The 20,325-nt window shown below is 37.7% G+C and overlaps 1 protein-coding gene across 3 annotated transcripts in view; it reads left to right on the top strand.

Annotated features, from left to right (window-relative positions):
* The window catches only part of ANO4 (anoctamin 4), a 345,709-nt gene that overhangs the window by 50,737 nt on the left and 274,647 nt on the right, over positions 1–20,325 (top strand). The window lies entirely within an intron of this gene.

Here is a 20,325-nt window from a genome sequence, read left to right on the forward strand (position 1 = left end):
AGCTGGCTTTTTGGAGAGGATAGATATAGAGAGTGAGGAATGAAAAATTAAAGTTGGGGCTTTAAAAGCCTATGAACCATCCACGTGGAGGTATAAAATAGCCAGAGGGATAGTCAAAGCAAGAGGGAAATTGGGGAGCATTAGCATGTTCATAATATTAATACTATGGGAATAGGGGAGATCAACAAGGAAGAACATAGAGAGAGAAGAAAAGAGGACCCAAGACAAAGCCCTGGAGAAATTAATTAGTGGGTAGAGCAAGAGGAGGTTGAAGATTGAAAAGGAACAGCAGAGGAGTTGGGAAAACGAGACAGATATTTTATTGCTAAATCCAAGAGAAGAGCTTTCAGAAGTTCTGAAAGTTGTCCACCATGTGAAGTTCTACTGGGAGATTAAGAAGCAGAGAGCAGGAAAGGCCCATCATAGTGGCCAGATGGAAGTCATTGTGCTGTAAGCAAAAGTGTTTTGAGTGGGGTGTAGGTGGGTGGAGAAAAGATTACAGGGAGTGAGAGAGTGAATGGGACGTGAGGAAGCAGATGGAGATGGTGAGTGCACATAGTTCTTCAAAGAAGCTGTGAATGGGCGGAACCTGGAGGGGATATGAGTCATCACAGAAATATTAGACATTTCTGAGATGGCACCTGAAAGAAAAGTTGACCTGGGAGAGGACTGGCTGGCATATATTAATTACTCTGGGGTTTAAAGGGTAGGAGTGGCTTGAGGTTAAGGTCTCTGACCTCTTTTTAGCTTAGGACAATCTCTCTTCCTCTTTTGTTCCTCCCAAGAGGACGTTGTTTGAGCATTCATCCATGACTGAAACTTGCCTGTCCTTGTATATTTTAGTAACATGAGCCAATACATTTGCTTATATTTTTATAGCTTAAGATGTTTGCCATAGAGTCTTTTTATTGTCTATATGGTACATACGTCTGTATCTATGTGATACATGGCTACATAATCATATAAATATATTGTCTACATGGAGTTTCTTAGAATTAAGAAAAAGCACAATTACTCTATAGTTCACCCTAATAGCTATCTAGACTAAGGAAAGGGGGAATAAATGAAAAAAAAGTAACATTTTATCATAATGTTGTTTTTAGATAGCATATATAGCATTTACTTTACCAGTTCAGTGTAAGTTGACAAACATTTAGAACTTGAAATCAGAGCTCATCTGGTTTAGTTTCATTGAGTAGAGGAAATAGATGCCTAAAGGGAGTGAGTGACCCATGGAAGGAAAGAACCTAGGACCTGGCTTTCAACCTAGGAACCAGGGCTTTGGAGTAACACAGACCTGGGTTTGAGTTCTGCCTCTGCCACCCATACCCTTGAAACTCTGGGTGAATTATTTAGCTGCTCTGTGTCTATTTTCTAATCTGTAAAATGAAATTATAAGACATTGATCTTATAGTTATGAGGCATATATGAGACTGCAAATTCACTAGCAAGGCGTCTAGCACATAGAAATCCCTTGATCAGTGTTAAATCTATAATGTCCCAAAACCTTGAATGAATTAGTAGTAAGCTGAAAAACATGAAGATCATCCTAGTATATAAAAATCATACTTTCCTCTCTTGTCTTCTTACTGTTAGTTTTTGGGTAAACCAGTAATTCCATTTTTCAACAGAAATTATTTGGATAATTACTGATTCATATGAAGTTATAAGAAATAACACAGAAAGAACTTGTGTACAGTTTCCCCCAATGGTAACATTTTGAAAAACTTAATAAAATATCACTCAATAATTTGATGTTATGAACAACAAATATTTTACTGCGCTAATATCTATTAAAACATCAGAAAATTCAATTTTATGTAATTTGGGACTAAAGCAATATCCTGAATTTGAGTACTGATGGAACCATTAGACAAATGGATCTAGTGCCGCAGACCGCTGACTTTGCTCTGACTTGGTGACCTTGGCCAAGGCACTTAACTTTTATGCTCTAGAGCTAATTATAAATTGGGACAAAAGTACTCATCTCTGCTTAATTCAGGGGAGTGTTCTAGATTAATTAGATACTGTGCATATGTATCCCCTGGCTATCTCTCTTGCCACCTTTCTTTATATGCTGTCTATGTTTTCCTTTTCCTTCTTTGCCAACCCATAATGATTTTCTCAGTTTTTAAAGCACACCATGTTTTATCTCGTTTCTATACATTTTCTAATGCTGTTCCTCCATGTCTATCTTATTCCCTTCCTACCCTGCCTCCCAGTCTATACATACACTTATTCTTCCTTCTGTTCTTTCCTTCCACCGCCGCCCCCCCCAAGTCCTACTTAATTTTTGAAATCACAACTTTTGCAAAATCTTCAGGGGAAGCTCTGCATAACCCCCAGACCAGATTAGGTCCCAATGGTGTGTTCCCTTAGCTTCCTGGGCCTCCATTCACAGTACTTTACCCCATGTCCTTATTGTGCTTTGTCTAATGTCTGTTTTTACCAGTATGTGAAGTGAGGGCAGGGAGAAGATTGCTTTATTCACCACTTCATTGTACTTATTACAGTGTCTGCCACAGAGTGGATGCCCAATAAATACCCATTGAATGAGTGAATGAATACATTTAATAAACATACACTTGCTTTTTTGGAAGGAAACGCTGTGCAGATCAGGTGGAACTGTGGGAGGTATTTTTATTTAGTATGTGACTCATCTATATTGAAGGCTGTTAAATGTTTAAAAATATATCTTTGTATGGTAGTTTGGTTTTCCTTATTTCTTTCTTTTGTTTTCATGTCAGAATTACTGTGTAATTATGTCTTGCAAAACACCTCAAATGGTGGCCAAGATGAATTTTTTTTTTTTTTTGGAGACGGAGTCTCACTCTGTCGCCCAGGCTGGAGTGCAGTGGCGCAATCTCGGCTCACTGCAAGCTCCGCCTCCCGGGTTCACGCCATTCTCCTGCCTCAGCCTCCCGAGTAGCTGGGACTACAGGCACCCACCACCATGCCGGGCTAATTTTTTGTGTTTTTAGTAGAGACGGGGTTTCACTGTGTTAGCCAGGATAGTCTTGATCTCCTGACCTCGTAATCCGCCTGCCTCAGCCTCCCAAAGTCCTGGGATTACAGGCATGAGCCAAGATGAATTTTTACAGGGAAGACAAACCCAAAATAGAGATGAATGTTTACTGTGGTGCGTTAAAGCATTAAAGAGTTGTGAATGTGAAGCTCTCCCCAGTCTTTAGTAAGCATCAAGTTATCTTGGTACAGGAAGCAAATTGCCACTTCTCATTTTGCCTCAGGTGGTGAAAAACTTCCCATTTTAGGCCAATTGAGATTGTATGTGCTGTATGGCTATGAATGCCAAAGATGAGTCTTAAACTCCAAATATGTGGCTGAGCTAAAAGTAATGTTAAATTGTACTCTCTGCTTTGGTGTCTTATACTGACTTAAAATAATCAAAGTAAGAAGAAATTTTTATACCTATGTCAACTGAGATTTCATTTGTTTTTTTCTTTTTCATCCTGTAGAATAGGACTTATAAATGTTCCCCTTCGGAGTACTAGCCTTGATCTATCCCATTGTTCCTGCCTTTTTCTTTCTCTGTCTCTGGTGTTGGGATAGCCCAATAAAACCAACTTTCTTCTATACTCAGCAATTGCATTGGGAGGGAGGAGCAGAGACTGTTTTCCTTGTTTCATTTCCAGTCACTAAGAGGGTATTTTGACCCTAGAGGAGTATATATCAGAGATCCTAGATACCGAGATCCTGTAGTTGGTTTACTATCAGAATCACCAGGCAAACTTTTAAAAAGTGCAGATTCTGGGATCCATGCCCTAAAATTCTTATTCAGTAAGTTTAGGGTGGGAATGAAAATCAAACTCTTTTTTTTTTTTGAGACGGAGTCTCGTTCTGTCGCCCAGGCTGGAGTGCAGTGGCGCAATCTCGGCTCCCGGCAAGCTCCGCCTCCCGGGTTCACGCCATTCTTCTGCCTCAGCCTCTCCAAGTAGCTGGGACTACAGGCGCCCGCCACCACGCCCGGCTAATTTTTTTGTATCTTTAGTAGAGACGGGGTTTCACCGTGGTCTCGATCTCCTGACCTCGTGATCCGCCCACCTCGGCCTCCCAAAGTGCTGGGATTATAAGCGTAAGCCACCGCGCCCGGCCCAAAATCAAACTCTTTTGATGATACTGATGTATAACCAAGTTTGGAAACTACCGTTTGGGAATCCCAAATGCTTGAAAACCTTTGTGAGTCTTTGGTGTCTTTGGGCTAAAATTCCAAACCTTGAGTATGGTCCTTTGTGGTCTGACTTCTCCTGGTCCATTGCTCCAACTTCTTTTCTGCACGTGACCCCCTCACACTCTTCTACTGAGCCAAGCTAACTACCTGTAGGTTACTGATTGCTCAATGGATTTTCTTAACTTTTGGACATGGTGGAACATGTCTTGCCCCCTCCATGTCCTGGGTAATTCCTATTGTCTTTTGGACTTCTCTCACCGACTCTGACAGAGCTGGGCTTGTCTGGGCTCTCCTGGTGCCTTATCTCTTACCTTTCTTTTCCTACTTACCACACTGTGTTGATTTGTCCTGCACATAGTGGAAATAAATAAACAGTTATGAATGGAATAAGTTGCTTGCTCAATTTTCTGTCTTTCCTACTGTATTATGAGCTCCTTTAAGTAAGACCTGCATCTTTTCCACTTTGTAGGCCTAGTGCACGTGTTGGCATGTGGAGAGCACTTAACAAATCATAGTTAAACATGTAAATTAATAACTGATATTGAAAATAAAAGAATCCTGTCCTTTGGGTAAAAGATCCTGCAGTAGTTAATGTTCTGAGCTGGAAAACATTTGCCTATTACAATAGACATGTATTATACTAGAATAGAAAAGAACCTGGGCCATAAACAGTAATTGAGATTGAGAATATTAATGGAAAAACAGAGAAACATACAGTTAAATTGTTCTGTATGTATTTTCAAGTGTTTTGTTTTCATATAGGTAATACCATTGTATGTTACAAATTCTAAAGATAAAATAGTATACAGGCAAGAAAGAGTCTCCTTCCTGCCTCATTTCTCAGCCACCAATTTCTCCAAGCCAGAGGCAGTCAATGTTTTAGTTTTATACCTTTCACAAGATGAATGGTAACATAGGCTGCAGGCTGTTTGTTTGCTTTGTTACTTACTGGTTTGTCTTATTGGCAAACATCTATATAAATGAGTGAGTACACAAGGAGATTCTTTTTATCTCTTTCATAGTTTCAAAGTATTCCACTCTATGGATATATTCTAATTCATTTTACTAGTCCATTATTGATGGATTTTTAGGTGACCGTTTTAAACTCCATATCTGTGAATTCATTTTTTCACCCATGTCATTTTGCACATGCACATGTATATGTAGGAAAATTTTTAGAGCTATATTTGCTAGGTCATTGAATGTGTGCTTTGTAATATTACCAAACTGCCAAAATGGGGATTATATCAATTGTTCTGTTAATTGTCACCACCAATCTCAAATACCTGGGACCTTGTGGGCTCGGGATCAATTGTTCTGTTAATTGTCACCACCAACCTCAAATAGCTGGGACCTTGTGGGCTCGGGCCATCAAGCAGATGGTCTTTCAGACCCTGCAATATGTTCTGTAATGTGTACATTTGGTTGAAATGAGTTGAAAGTATTTGAGAGTACCTGGAACTCTGAAGCTACCTCAGCTACCTGAAGCAACAATTGAGGCTGAATTTTCAGAACGTTAGTGTTTATCTATTAATCATTTATTTAGGGATATTTAGTTAATAAATAAAATAATAAAACGTAAACATTTTCTCATTGGAGTTTTATCAGTATTTCTGCCATTGATCCTTGGAAAGAGGACTTATATATGATTAGAGTCAGGAATTTGGAAATCATAGGAAGTAACAGCAAAGTCGACAGTTGACTGAAATAATTAAAAGAAGGTCTAGGAGGACATGGTTCTTCCTTGTACACCTACCTACCGGTCATGCCCAGTGAGGAGAATCATTCCTCCTCCTATGCTTTCCATTTTGATGAAGGATCTTAACCGGCTGCACTTTCTGATAGAATTTCACATAGTGCTGGAAACAGGTTCACCATCATTTTCTTTATTTTGGTTTGCATTTCTGTCTTGAGGCTCTAAATTTTTTTCTTAGGTAACTTTTCTGGCATCAAAAAATGATAATGCCTGTTTTTTCTCAGGCATACATTTTACCTGAAATACTTATTATGAACAATGAATATTAATCATTCTATTGAGACTGGCAGAACCTAGGATCATGAACACCACACTTTAAATGTGCTTTTATTTTAAGTGAGAGTCATTTTTTTCTGGGATTCTTAAAATTGTTGATAAAAATTTAGGAAATTCAGAACTATATTTTGAAAAGGAAAGAAAATGTTTCTACCTTTATCATGTGAATGCAGAAATTATTGATATTTGGTGTGTTTTCTTTGATCTTGATTATATAGATTTCTTCACATTCTTAAACACTTATACTGTGTAATGTATGTAGCATCCTGAATTTTCAACTATATGAAAATTATATATTTTTTCAGGTTGTTAAAAATTATTTTAAATGATTTTAATGAGATATTAATATTCTATATTATGCATATAACATAACATATTTAACCATTCTCCTATGGTGGGATATTTGTGTTTCTATTTTTAGCTCTTATAAAATGTGCTGCAGCTAATAACTTTATCTGTGAATGTTAGTCTATGACTCTCTTGCTATGCATAGTGCAAGTGGAAATACCATATCAAAGGGTATCAATATTTTTTTAACTCTAGATACAAAAATGCCAAGATGCTTCCAGAGTAAGACTCTAATTTATACCTCCATCATCAATTTATGAAATTGTCCATATCATACATTCTTTTAACATTGGCCCCCATTTTTAAAAAACATGCACAATTATATCTTCTTGCTTACATTTTAAACATTATTATTAGTGAAGTAGAGTATTTTAAAAGTTTGTTACCCATTTTTCTTTCCCTTTTTGTTAAATATCTATCCCTGCCTATCCTTTTGTATTTCTGTCTTTAGGAGACTTGCTGCTTTTTCCCAGAGATTTTAATGTTCTTTCTATATAAACTATATTTCAATGGCCACAGATATTTTCTCCAGGCAATTCCAGCTTTTTTGCCTTTTAATTTTCTCAGACTGGGTAAATTTAAGAATTTATTTATATGAAGTCTACTAATCTTTTACTTTGTGAATTCTTTCTTTGCTTTTGTGTTGGGAAATCCTTTCTATATGCAAAGTGATGACAAATATTCATCTATATTTTTTCCTATTTTAAAAATAATTTCATTGAAGGATAAGTTCTTAAAGGGGTAATTCTATAATGTATCAGGTGGTGGGAAATGCAGAGAAGCAAAGTGAATCAAGTAGGGGGTATGTGAAGTGTGGCTGTGAAGGAAGGCCTCACTTACCAGATGCACCTGAGCAGAGACCGGTGGGGGGAGGGGAGGGAGCCAAGCCAATGTACCTGATGCTCCAAGCAGAGGGATCAGCAAATGCAAAGGTCCTTAATGGGAGTGTGCTCAGCTCAAGGGCTATCAGGAAGGCCTGTGTTGGGGGAGCAGAATGAGTGCCTGGGAGAGAGCAGGTGGAAATGAGGCCTGAATTTCAGAATAGGCCGGGGGCAGGAGAATTCTAGCCTCTCAAAAACCATTTTGGGCACTTGGGTTTTTACTCTTAATGACACAGGAATCATTGCAAAGACTTAAATAGGGGAGTGACCTGACATGACTTCCTTTTAAAAAGGATTACTTTAGCTGCTTGAGAAAGCATAGATATCTAAAAGAAAATGTCCAGGCACAGGGATCCTATGTATACCCTTCTTCCTTTTGAAATTTGTGCTTTCTTGCTTATAAACTTGCTAAAATCTATACCTAATCTATTAAAAACAGATTTCAAATAAATAAGAAAGAGATGGATGTAGCAGTTCAGTTGCATTCAGATGTATGTAACCCTACTGCAGAGGTTGAATCTGGTGGGGCTTTATTTTTCTCGCATCACAGGAAACCTGGAGGAAGGCAATTCAGGACTAGTTCAGCAGCTCAAGGAAGGCCTCCAGGATACAGGCTTCTTCTACTGTCCTAAACATGTATGTGGCTGTCATCCTCATGTTGACAAGATTGATGCTTTCCTCCAGACACCACATTCTGCATCCCAGGCAGGAGGAAGGAGAAGGTCCAAAGACAGCTGAAACTGTCTTTTCACTAGGAAACAAACCATTTTCCTGGAATGTCAGTAGTAGGCTTCTGATTACTTCATGGCCAGAACTGGGTCATACCACTATCCCTCGTGGGCACGTTGCTGCCTTGAATACCTTCTTACTAAGGAAGATGGAACTAACAGTGTTTGTGATAATGGATAGCCTGTAGAAAAATGGATATAGATGAGTCTCAAAATAAAAATATACAAATATACATGTCCTAGTCAATATAGATAAAAATTACAAAATCTGTAATATTCCAAAGTGCAAACTAAAACAGTTACCACTTTGTCCATCATGTTGGCAATTTAAATAAATTGATAATGCTCAAAGTTAGCAAGAATAGGTAAAATGGGAATGTTTTATGGTGCCAGAGGTATAATCTTCCTGGGAACAATTTAATCATTCATGTGGTGTGTATGTAAGTGTATCTTATTGAGGGTTTGCTTTGCATTTCCCTGATGACTAATGAAGTAGAGGACCTTTGTACAACTTTTTAACCATTTGAATTTCCACTTTGGTGAGTTGCCTGTTCAAGTCTCTTGACCATTTTTCTACTTAATTATAATCTTTTTATTATAAATGTGAAGAAGTTGTTTATATTTTCTAGATACAAGCCATTTGTCTGGAATATGCGTGGCAAACATCTCCTAATAAGTAGCTTGCCTTTTCAAAGCTCTCTTAATAATTTATTTCATGAACAGAAGTTTTTAATATTATATAATTTACCATTCTCTTATTGTTAGTACATTGTATGTCCTGTTTAAGAAATATTTCCTTACTCCAACTTCATGAAGATATTTTCTAATATAATGTTCTAGAGATTTGTTTTTACCTTCATATTTATTAAAAAGACTGTCCTCTACAATTACTCAGTAATATTACCTTTGCCCTAATTTGAATGTTTTCATATGCATTGGTTTCTTTTTGAGCTTTTGCTTCTGTTCTGTTGGTCTATTTGTCAATCACTGCACCTGTACCACTCTCTCTTAGTTACCACAGTTTTTAAATAACTTTTGATATCCAAAATTTAGCAGGTTCTTCCCCATTTTTTCCTGTTAGTTCAGAACCTATAAAGTCTTTCATTTACCTTTACTTTAGAAATTACAGCATACTTCCTTGACCTATTAACTTCCAATATTGACTGAAGTATGCATAAATGTTTTACATGTATATTTATCAAAGGCTAAAGATAGTATCTCTGTCCTCTTCCCAAATAACGCAAGGATCTAAATACCATTTAACTACAATCTTCCCATTCTTATATATAATATTACAATTGTTCAGTATTTTACTTATACCTGCTTTCTGATAATCCCCAAATAAACCATTATTACTGTTGTTGTTTTTGTAGCCAGTCAGTAGTTCTAGGTAGACTTACCAACATGACAACCAGTTTATTTATGTATTATTGTTTTTGCATTTTCCATGTTCCTTCCGGATTCTGTCTGGCTTCTAAGAAGGAGCATCTTTTATGGACAGTTCTATGAGTGATAAAATCTCTCTGTCTTACTTTCTGAAAAATATCTTTGTTTTGCTTCATTCATGAATATAGTGTTGCTAAGTATAGAATTATAAAGTGATAGTTATTTTTTCTTAGTTCTTAGAAGATAATCTTTTTGGATGTCCTTAGGAGATATTTTTTCATTGCTTTCTGTCATCTTTTGTAGCTGATGAGAGAAGTCTGTCAATGTAATTATGGTTTCCTTGTCGATAATTGTTTTCTCTGTTTGCTTTAGCTGTTTCCTCTTCTTTGGAAGAGTGCAGTTTTACTTGTTGTGTTAGCTGTGATATGTTTAGAAATACTAGAGACCTGTGTTTTCCTTCTATTATGGAAAGTTTTCAATCATTAATTTGAATATTCTCTCCCTTATTCTCTCCTCTTTTATTTTTAGAATTTATGTATACACAGCATTGAGTATTTTATGCCTCATATTTCTTAATGAATTTTTCATATTTTTTATTTCTTCATTTCTCCATGCTGCATTCTGCATGATTTTCCCAAGTGTATCACCTCCCTTATTACCTCCCTCTTTAGTTGGTTTCTTTTTTGTTCCTTTTCAAAGCAACCTTTTATTCCCATAGAGTTATAACCTAGTCCTTTCTACTCATTCACTGCATCTATCTAATAGTCCATTTTAGATTTTCCTTTCTTCAGTTGTGGGGATACAAATTATTGTCTATTTTTATCTGCTTAATCTTCCTCATCATGTTCCATTTCCTTTTGTGTTTCATAGCTTTTCTTTGTGAGTTCCTCTTCTGCAGGAGTTTTGATAGTTGTTGCTTGTATGTACATTTTTGAGGAGGGGATTCCATGTGTCCTGGCTTCTCATGGACTGGGTGGCATTTTGAGGTCTGTGGCTTCGTGTAGGGAGACTGAATGCTAGCCTTCACCTCACGTGGTCCCAAGTTCATTTCTTTTCTCTCCTTATACGCTTTATGGCCCAAACCCCTACGTTCTAAAGTCTAAATCTAAAGTCCATTTGGACCCCGAGTGTATCAATTCCTGCCTCTTGGTCAGGAATCAAGTGCCTTCTTTGTTTCTATAGCTGGGGCATTCCATTTCTTAGTTTCGAGCTTGGCTTTGTAATGCTTTCTTTGTTGTGTTTGCATGCCTCATTTAAATGTGTTAGTAATGTCATTTGGGTTCATCATATCTTTTTTCTCCCCTTTATTTCTGAAAAATAACTTCTTCTACTTTCTGCCTTTAGCTTTTATTATTAGTTACTAAAACAACTTTATGCTAACATCAGAGGCTTATAAAAAATAGAAAAATTTCCCCATAATCCCATATTGAGGCAAAATGATCTATTTTTATTCTCTAGATATCCTTCAAATCTTTATTCATAGGGTGCTGTTGTTACAATCATGCCATATATTTAATTTTGTGTTATAACTCTCTTCTGGTTTACATTTTGCCCATATTTCTTTGTAATCTTCAAATTACCATTTTAATGGCTCTATGATAGCCTCTTGAATTGGTGTACTCTATCATACTTACAGAGTTTGTTTTCTGTTTTTCCTTGTTTATACAAATTTCCCCAGAATATTTTTGCATTTATAGTGTTTGCATTATTTTCTGCGGCTAAAATCTCAGAAGAGAGGATGTTAAATTAAAAATTCTTAACCACGCCTTGCCAATTTGACCTTTGAATGGCTTTTCTCATTTTACAGTGACATTAGGAATAAATTCACATACCGACATAAATTTAATACCTACTGTGTGGGAAGTTCTGTGCATTTTGAGTGGCATAGTGACAAATAGGACCTGCTTCAAGTTTCAAGGAATTTACAGTGAAATCAAGGATATAGATATACTATCAACTTTTATAATATTAGGATAAATGGAACAAGTGGTACAGTCAAAATCTAATCAAAGAAGGAATTTTATAGAAGAACTTGTATTTCAGCCAGGGATAGAGGAAGGGGTGGAGTTTCCCTGTACAAAGATAGGCTGGATAATATTCCAGGCTGAGAGAACTTAATGGACAAACAGCCAGAGGTATGAAAAAGTCTACAGTGCATTTGGAAACTATTGAAATCAATGGTGTGGCTAGAACAATGGGTGAGAGAAAGGAGCTTGTAGGAGACTTGAAGTACTTTGCTGAAGGATTTTGGATATAATCAGCCAGAATTTTCATTTCTGCCACTAATTGCAAATGCTGGTTTGAGAGAAGCATGCACTGTAGATTCATGGTAGCTTGTGGTTGGCAGAACCCACCAGTCTCCTATTTTATAGATGAAAACAATTTCTATGGAAATAAAGAAACTTTTCCAAGTTTGCACTAGGAGTGTATCTGAAGGCACACTTGCTCCCTCTTTCAAGAAAAATTTGTTTAGCATCTGTTTGTAACTCAATAGTAAGTGCTTGGAGGATAGAAAGTAAATACAGTATAGGGTCAACTTCTGTAGCCAGCTGGGGGAAAAACAAATCAATAATTGTAAAATGGCAGGATAAGACAATGATAGAAATGAGTAAAGAGTATTTTGAGAACACAGAAGAGGGGAAGCTATTTCAGCTTGGCAAGAGGGATGAAGAGTGGAAGATGGTGGCTCTGTTAAATCGTAAATGATGGATAGGAAGAAGCTTGCCAGGTATACTCCGCCCATGGTGACCGAAGGTAGTTTCAGCCTGAGCAAAGGCACGGGATAGGAAACAGCATGGTGGATGTGGGAATCAGAGCAGCTTCACAATGTGGAAGAATCACATGTGAGGCAGAGAGTGGCAGGATATAAAACCAGGGCTAGATGGTGTTTGCTGTGGTAAGTAGTATGGGCTTGATTTTTTAGGGCTGCTGAGGATCTTAAAATATTTAAGAGGGAAACTTGGCAGGACTTTCTGATTGACTGGATGTGGGAGTAAGGATGTGAGGGAGAGAAGAGCAAAATATGATTCTCTGGTAGACTTCTTCTTTCTTCTCTAGTTAGTGAGTTCATCAGGATTTAAGATGGTAGTGGTTTTGTTTCAGTAGAAGCTGTGCAGTGTGGTGTCATGTGACAGTGGAAAAACCATCATGGGGCATATGGAGACCCAAATGTTCCTGAAATGCCTGAGAGGATGTCCAGGGACATTTGGAGGTCACTGCCAGAGGCCATGCACATTGTGCAGTTTTCAGTGGTTCCTCTTCGTTGCTAAGAAGCTTGAAGATATACAGAATGCATTTAATAATGTTCAAAAAACCTTCTTAAGTGGACAATCTCAAATGTACAACAGACAAAGCAGAATCAGAATTTTTTTGGCTGGTATACCTCATTAGTACAGAATAATTACAACATTAGGTGATAATAATAGCAACTAATATTTATAGAGTACTCACCGTTTTCCATGTAGGATGTTAAATGCTTTACATTCATGATCTGACTTAATCCTTACCATAATCCTTACTCAAGGAAACAAAGGCACAGAGCACGTAATTACTTGCACAAGGTCACTAACTCCAATGCAAACCCTGAGGCATGCCAACTCCAAAGCCCTCATTTATAAACTCCAGGCCATATTGCCCCCCATGAGGCTGATATGCAGACAAATGTGGTGCCACTTTGAGATTTTCTGGGTTCAGCTGTCAAACAATGACATCATTAAATCATCCATGTAAAATAAGAAGTTGAGTCCTCTATATCTGCTGTGTTTGAGGAGTGGCAGGATGTGGGATGAAAGAAAGAAATTGGATTGTCTCTGAAGCCCTCTGAATTTGTAATAGAACTACAGCCTCCTCAAACCAAAATTATAAAATAACCTACATCACTGTTTTTCTTCTGAAAGAATTTTCTTACTAAATACGTTAATGTGAGAAGACAAAACCAATAATATTTGAATATTGGTAATATTCAAACCTCATTTGAAATCAAACCACTAGAACCAGAAAAGAAAATGAAATGTGACTATTTAATTCCTCAGCAGAGATATATTTATGAAAACATAATTTCTATCACTGGTGATAGGAGAATTTGATATTGAGGATTTCATGAGTTGGGAAGAGCGAATTCTTAAATGAAGGTGATAAAAGCCTGTATAAATAATAGTCATGTATTGCTTAATGATGGCGATACATCTGAGAAATGCATTGTTAGCTGATTTCATCACTGTGGGAACATGAAAGACTGCAGTTACACAAGCTTAGCTAGTATAGCCCACTACATAGCTAGGGTACATGGTATGGCCTGTGGCTCCTAGGCTATAAACCTGTACATGTTACTGTGTTGAATACTGTAAAAAGCTTTAACGCAGTGGTAAGTATTTGTGTGTCTAAACCTAGAAAATGTACAGTAAAAATATGGTATTATAATTTTATGGGACCACCATCATATATGTGGTCCATTGTTTACCAAAATGTCATTATGAGGCTCGTGACTGTATTTTATCTTTGCTAAAATAAAACTGTATGCCTCATGCCAAATAGAGAAGATTGGCAATATCTGTATGTATATGGGTGTGGATTGTATAATTAATTTCTACTTAGTATCCTTTGCTTCTTAGAAACTTTAAGTTCCCTCAATTTAAAAAAAATCCTTCTTGATTTCTTCTGCTTGTTAAAGATATTTTGCACGTAAAAGAGCTTTTGTTTTTATTTTCTTTGCCTGGTTCTCCGCTCAAAAATTTAATGCCTGTGTGACTTAGAATTCTCATAAGATTTAGCTTTCTGTCTTTTTACAGATATGAAGTGGCATAGTAGGATTTGGGGTCCATTTTCCCTCAGCTTCCTATTTTTGCCAGTAGCTAGCTTCATTGCAAAACCACTCTACCATCTGCCCTGCTTCCTTTTTCTGTTTCCACCCCCAGTTCCCTCATTTTCTAATTACTCCCAACAGGAGTGACTCAAACATATATTGGAAGCAAGATTCCCACAGTTGCCAAATAGGAGCAGGGAAGTGCCACGTACTAGGTTTTCACAAAAGGAGTCATTATGTATCTGGATTTTCATCTGCCAGAGAAGAAAAGGAATGCTCGAGGAAGTCAAGTCTTAGGGCAAAAAAGTAACATAATAAACGAATTAGAGAATGGCACTTTCACATTACCATTTCTGTTACATCTTGTGGTAGTCTTTCAGGCTGTTCACAAGTATATGGCTCCCTTCCTTTTTTGGGCTATAGTACAGTATAGTTCTGTGCTAGTATAGTTCAGTCCAGGCTTTTCTGCAGTCCACTGAACTCGGATATGGCCATATGACTTGACTTGTTTTAGCCAATTAAATGTGAGTGGCAGTGACAGGTGTCACTTCTGAGAAGAAGCTTTAAAAGCCACTGGCTTTAAGAGCATACTTTGATGTCTTATTTTTGACAGTAGTTGCTCTATCAACTTGAGTCTTTAAGTGACAGTGTGAACAGAGCACCCTCCCCACACCAGCTGACTCCTAATGGACAGGTAACATGAGCAAGAAAAGAAACCTTTTGTTGTTTTAAGTCACTGAGATTTGGGGAGTAATGTTATGGTGGCAGAATCTAGTCTATCTTGACTAATACACTGAAACAGTTTTAGCATGTATAATCTCATGCAGTTAAGAGATTCAAATCTCATAATTCCTCCTATACATGGATCAAAGATAATAGAAGACTTAAATGTTTAAAGTGTTTTTAAAGTATTCACTCTAAAAGAATGTATTTTGTCTGCATCCATATAGTAGCATCTAACCTATCACACAATAGTTTTGTGTTATATAATAGATCTGCCACTGCTTCAGAGCCTCTGTGAGGGCAGAGATAAGGTCTCGTTCTTTTTTAATCCTGGCACCTGGCACTAGGTGTGGCATTTAGTGGGTACTTAATACTATTAGATTAGTGAAGAGGACTGAAAACTGCCTGGCACATGAGAAGTACTGAATAAATATTTGTACAGATATTAATGTTGTTAATATCTGTACCAAATATTCAGCACCTGCCATTAAAATTCATTCAGCACCTATCATAAAATTAATTAGCGTTGGAAATTCTCTTTGTACAATCACGAATAATTGTACAAAGTGCATTTTCAACATTTCATCCCCTTGGTAGCTACTGGGATAATTTTTCAGGCACAAAGAAGCAGTTTAATGTGGACCCTCAAGTTGTATTTTTTCCTTTCACCAGGGCCTTTAAAGCCTTATTTAAGGAAGTACCATTATTTCAACTTTGGCAGGAGGGATGATACATTTGCATGTAAACTGGTTTGGAGTTTGATGCTGAGCTTGCATTGTGACCACCTTTCCACTGGACATTATAATTAGGGGGAAATTCTGATGCTAAAGCTTGGCCAGTGTATAGTTATTAATTCAAAGTTGATTATCTCACCAGGGATTGTGGAGAGTTTCATTTGGTTTTAAAACTGCCTATTACATGTTATTCTGAGGTGTTGGGAAATCATCAGTGTGGCTGCTTTGTGTGCTCTCCTTGGTCCAGTGAAAGCTCCACCTTACTCCTTGGTCCCTGACAGCTCCTATTTTATCTGTTTCTTCCCAGGAAGGATTTCAGGCATTTGGGAACATACATGTACACAAGGCTGTTGTCATCAGGTCCCTGCTTGCCTACTTCCTTCTTCCTAAATTTAGATTCTCTAAATGGAGCTTACTTTCCTATGTCTCTGTCCTGTCTAAGCAGTTTCTCCATTACCCAAAATGCAATCTCCCAGGTTCATTAATTCATTCTCAGATATTTCTTAAGAGCCTCCTCTATACCAGGCATTGTTCAAAGCCTTGTGAGTACAGCTTTCCTGGAACTTCTATTTCATTGGAAGAGACAGATGATAAATAAAAAAGTAAATACAGTCATGCATCACTTAACGATGAGAATATTTTCTGAGAAATGCATTGTTAAGTGATTTTATCATGGTATGACTATCACAGTGTGTCCAGAGTTTGTTCCTTCTGGTGAGTTTGTGTTCTCGCTGACTTCAAGAATGGAGCCATGGACTTTTGTGGTGAGTGTTACAGCTCTTAAAAGATGGCACAGACCCAAAGAGTGAGCAACAGCAAGATTTATTGTGAAGAGCGAAAGAACAAAGCTTCCACTGCATGGAAGGGGACCTGAGTGGGTTGCCGCTGCTGGCTTGGGTGGCCAGCTTTTATTCCCTTATTTATCCCCACTCATGTCCTGCTGATTGGTCCATTTTAGAGAGCACTGATTGGTCGATTTTACAGAGCATTGATTGGCCCATTTTACAAACCTCTAGCTAGCTACAGAGCACTGATTGGTGCATTTTACAAACCTCTTGTAAGACAGGAAAGTTCTCCAAGTCCCCATTCGACCAGGACGTCTAGCTGATTTCACCTCTCAACAGTGCGTACTTAAACCTAGATGGTATAGCCTTATATGCACCTTGGGTATGTGATATGGTCTATTGCTCCTAGGCTGCAAACCTGTACAGCATGTTACTGTATTGAAGAGTGTAGGCAATTGTAACAGAGTGATAGGTATTTGTGTATCTAAACATAGAAAAGGTACAGTAAAAATACAGTATAAAAGATAAAAAATGGTACACTTGTATAGGACACTTACCATGAATGAAGCTTGCGGGACTGGAAATTGCTCTTGATGAATCAGTTTGTGAGTAATAAATTAATATGAAGGCCTAGGACGTTACCATACACTACTGTAGACTTTATAAACACTCTACATTTAGGCTACACTAGGTTATTTAAATTTTTTTCTTTCTTCACTGTTAAATTAACCTTAGCTTACTCTTTTTGCTGTATAAACTTATTTAAAAAATCGTTTTGACTCTTGTAATAATATTTCACTTAAACACACATTGCACAGGTGTACAAAAATATTTTCTTTCATTACATTCTTATTCTATAAGATTTTTTTCTATTTTGAATTTTTATTCTTTAAACTTTTTTTGTTAAGAACTAAGATACAAACTCACACATTAGCATAGGCCTACACAGGGTCAGAAACATTAGTATCACTGTCTTCTGTCTCCACATCTTGTCCCACTGGAAGGTCTTCAAGGGCAATAACATGCATGGAGCTGTCATCCATGATAACAATGCCTTCTGGAATACTTCTTGAAGGACCTGCCTGAAGCTGCTTTCTAGTTAACTTTTAAATTTAATTTAATTTTAAAATTTAAATTTGTATTCTTTTAGAGACAGGGGGTCTCATTATGTTGCCCAAGCTGGCCTCAAACACCTGGGCTCAAGTGATCCTCTGACCTCAGCCTCTGGAATAGCAGCTGGAACTACAGGCATGTGCCATTGCACTCAGTTATATTTTTAAATAAATAGAGTATACTCTAAAATAACAATAAAAAGTGTAGTACAGTAAATACATAAACCAGTAACATCGTTTTTTTTTAATCCTTATTATTATTATTTGAGACGGATTTTGCTTTGTTGCCCAGGCTGGAGTGCAGTGGCGCAATCTCAGCTCACTGCAATCTCCGCCTCCTGGGTTCAAGTGATTCTCTTGCCTCAGCTTCCTAAGTAGCTGGGATTACAGGCACCTGCCACCATGCCCAGCTAATTTTTGTATTTTTAGTGGAGACAGGATTTCGCCATGTTGACCAGGCTGGTCTCGAACTCCTGACCTCAGGTGATTTGCCCATCTCAGCCTCCCAAAGTGCTGGGATTACAGGCGTGAGCCGCTGCACCTGGCCTTTATTATCATTATTAAGTTTTATATACTGGACATAATTGTATGTGCTACACTTTTATGCAACTGGCAGCACAGTAGGTTTGTTCACATCAGTATCACTGCAAACATGTGAGTAATGAATTGCCCTATGACATTATGATGGCTATGACATCACTAGATAATAGGAATTTTCCATTTCAGTATAATCTCATGGGACCACCGTCATATATGTTGTCCATCATTGACTGAAACGTCATGCAGTGCATGACTGTATACGGTAAGTCAGGCAGCTGTAAGTGCTACAGTGATTAATAAAGAGGGAAGAGGTATTATATTTATGGAAGTAGGGTGGGACAGTGTTACTAATCATTTCAGGACAGGAAAAGCCTAACTGATAAGGTGTTAGGTAAGCAGAGCTGAAACCTTAAGGAAGTGATGAAGAAAGCCATAAGCACATGGGGTGATGAGGAGCTAGAAGGGTTCCCAACAGAGGGGACAGCAGGAGCTGAGGCAGGAGCATGCTTGACAACTTCAAAGAGGAAGCAGGCCAGAGTAATTGGGGATCAGAGCAGGGTGGGCTGAAGTGGATTATACAGATCTTGTAGGGCTTTTTGGTCAGTGTGATTTAGTCTTTAGCCTGAGTAAAGTGGGAAGCTGTTGTGAGTTTTTGAGCAGAGGGTGCCTTAAGAGGGTCTGGCTGATATGGTAAGAACTGGTCACCAGAACAGAAAAAGGGTGACCAGTTAGGCATCTGTTAGATAATAATTCAGGCATGAAATGAAGGCATTGACTTTCAGTACTCAGCTCAAGTGTTGACTCTAACTAGGAAGCCTCTCCTAACTCCCCTAGGCTGAGTTGAGTCTACCTCTTTTGAGTTTCTGTAACAATCTTACTCTTGGAATGAAGGCTTTTGGCTGAGTTCACTTATATCTGGAAGCTGACTATATAGCTGAGAGGTCTCTGAATTAATTTACAATTAGAATAAAGTTTATAGATAATTAAAAGGGCTAACAGTATATTACGTATTCTATATTCATTATGTACAAATATACGTGCATTATATTATTAAAACTTAACAATAATTGCAGCAATTACTTAAAACTTTGCCCATTAAAAAGATTTTTGGGACAGGAGTATTTTGATAAGGTTTAAAATTGCCAGAAATGGTAATAATAATAAGCAGAGTGACTCATGATGGGTTTTATTATTGTTTTCAAATTCTTTATAAAGTACCCTGTAATGCCTATACCCACAGTGGACTGATCTCACTGCCTTGTCTTTATATATCACTGATGGTAAGATCTTTTATTCAAAGTGCCTTGAGCAAAAGAAAATTCCTTCAGGCACGGTTTGATACAGGGAGCTCGAACAGTGTCATCAGACCTCCTCCAAATTGTTCCAATCTGTTTTCCATCTGTTTTCCTCTGGGTTGGCTTCCTTCTACAGCAGGCTGTCCACTTTAGTTGCAAGATGACTGACAATGACTCCAGCCATCTGAATGCCTTTCTCCAGGTCACTGCAGCAAAAGTCCCAAAATATGACTCTAACAATGTCGTATGCCCATACTTGAACCAATCACAGTGGCCACAGGAATGCAATATTCTAATTGGCCTTTGAAAGTCAATATTCTAATTCTGGCAGGCTTGGGTCACTTGCCCCCATTTGGAGCTGGGTATGGGGGTAGGTCCATTTTACATGAATTACATGGAAATAGAGGAGGGAAGGCAGGCCCCTAAGAAAAATTAAGATTGCTGTCAGCAGAAAACGAGGAGATAGATACGGGATAGTCAAGCTACATCCATGTACTACAAGCAATTATTTCTGATTCCTATCCAGAATTCTGTCCTAAAAGGGTTCCCACTTGGTAAATCAGGTACACAGATGTGAAGTTCTCTGCATTGATTGCCACTATAGCTTCCTCTTCCTTTATTAGGATTCTCTGTAGGAATCCCCTCTTCAGCATCTCACTCACACACCCACACACAGACACCTTTCATCATAAGCCCTGCTTTTGCCTCAAGGAGCTTTCATATTGTGTGTGTTCAGTAAAGCAAAAAATAATTCCTCACAAAATTGGCATT

The sequence above is a fragment of the Nomascus leucogenys genome, chromosome 10, assembly GCF_006542625.1.
Source record: "Nomascus leucogenys isolate Asia chromosome 10, Asia_NLE_v1, whole genome shotgun sequence".
In the NCBI taxonomy this organism is placed as follows: Eukaryota; Metazoa; Chordata; class Mammalia; order Primates; family Hylobatidae; genus Nomascus; species Nomascus leucogenys.